The following is a 2099-nucleotide window of genomic DNA, read 5'->3' as shown; positions in this document are numbered from 1 at the left end:
GAGTAGAGGTTCTAGTAGTGGCACAAATCAAGTTACAGAGGGAAGGTGGTTCTTACAATAAAGGGCCTATAGACTAGCACTTTGTCTATTATAGTGTACAGGTTAGGAACCACAAGATGTAGAGGCTCAGCTATGTCATTTATGCTTCTTAAGTCCTGGAGGCATGGTTAACTTTTGTCTCATATATTTTGGGCATATTGTCAGGACAGACAAGTCCTTGGAAATGGAAATTACACTGAGAAAAGTAGAAGGTCAGTAAAATAGAGGAAGACACTCAACAAAATTCTTTGACATAGTGATTATAATAATGGACTCGAGGGTGTGAGACATTGTGAGAATTGTACAGGATAGGGAAAGGTTCAGATCATTTATTAATATTATATTAATAAACATCTCCAATGAGTCATAGTCAATTTGGTGGGCCCTAACAACAACAACAACAACTTAAAATATGACAGTTCAAACCCACCTAGAGTTACCTTGGAGGAAAAGCCCAGATGATCTGCATCTGTTAAGACTGAAAGAGCAGGTCTACTTTTGTAACATGTGGGTAGACCATAAATTGGAATCAATTGACAGTAACTACCAACTGAAGTTCTGAAGAGCAAGGATGTCACCTTGAGGCCTTACATGTACCTGGCCCAATAATGGTATTTTTGATTGCCTCATACACATAAGAAAGACAAAGGCATAAGGAATGTCAGTGAAGAATTGATTATTTTGGATTGTGTTGGTGAAGGATATTGAATAGACCATGCTCTTTTTAGTGTTCTAAAAGAACAAACAAGTCAGTCATCAAAGAAGTACAGACAGAGTGTTCCTTAGAATGGAAAGGTACTATCTTATATCTCACATGCTTCATGCTTTGGACATTCAATTCCCTGGAAAGTGAAATTATGCTTGGCTAAGTAGAGGGTCACAACGAAAACATAGAGAAAGCTATGTTGGTCTAGAGGACAGAGTGTTATGCTATCACACCCAAGGTGGGTGATTTTAATCTGCAGCACTCAGGCCTGGTTTTAATTGGTTTTGGTCAAACATTCTTCTGAGTGGTATAGCATAGGTCTTTGCATTGCTGTACAGAGGTAACTTGTGTTGCTGTGATGCTGAACACTGTGACACTGATGTGCCAAATGCAATAATGGTTACCCATGGTGGACAGTGTTTGGTGGAGCTTCCTGATTAAAACAAGCTTGGAAACAGGAATAGCAACTTGGAGAAATGAAGAAAATTCATAGGGTTGCTATGAGTCCTCTATAACTTGACAGCACTTAACAACAATGAAAAGTAGACGGTCAGTGAAACAGAGGAAGACTCAAGAAGATATCTGATGCTGTAGCTATAGCAATGAAATTGTGCAGTAGTACAGGACTGGACAAGGTAAAACAAACAGTATGATCCTCACTTCACAGCTGAATGGTCTAGAGTCCATAGGATAAAGAAACACATGTAAGTAAGGTTATAGATGGTGCCCTGGACTGGCTGAGAATCCAGTCTCATCACTGTCTGGTGACCTTCTTGGCTGCAAAGGATCTTAATGGAAAGCTAGCTACAGCTGTAAGGACTCTTCCTCTGGTGCTGTCCTTGCCAATTTGTGCTTCTGAAAAAGACCTCAATCATGAGGATGTGGAGGGAATAGGGACAACATAGAGTTCTTCTCCTAGTCCTGCCTCTGATCCAATTTTCTATGCCTTCACTTGAGAGGGTCATCTTAACCTTCATTGTCAATGCAGTCAGGAGCAGGTTCATCCAGATCTTCGTGAAATAAAGTTGTGTCATAGACCTTTGGTAGCCCTCACTCTTTAGCATTTCTTTGTGCACTGCCATCTCTATATGATGCTTCATTTGGAACTGGCCCAGATGACTGTGGTTTTACAGTCTTTTGGATCCTTTGAAAAGCCTTTTCCATTTCCTTCTTTACAGTCAATTGCCACTTAATATTACTGCCAGCTAACTCTAAAGTAGTTTCTTCTATTAACTCATTAATCCTATCTGCTCAGATTGTTGTTGTTGTTATGTGCCGTCGAGTCGCCTGCGACTCATAGCGACCCTATGTACAACAGCCCTAAACTCCGCTCTGTCCTGTGCCAATTGCACTG

Source organism: Elephantulus edwardii, unplaced genomic scaffold, assembly GCF_000299155.1.
Source record: "Elephantulus edwardii isolate Elephantulus edwardi_28Jun2011 unplaced genomic scaffold, EleEdw1.0 scaffold00073, whole genome shotgun sequence".
Classification (NCBI taxonomy): domain Eukaryota; kingdom Metazoa; phylum Chordata; class Mammalia; order Macroscelidea; family Macroscelididae; genus Elephantulus; species Elephantulus edwardii.
The sequence above is the reverse complement of the archived record's forward strand: the minus strand, read 5'-3'. Positions refer to the sequence as shown.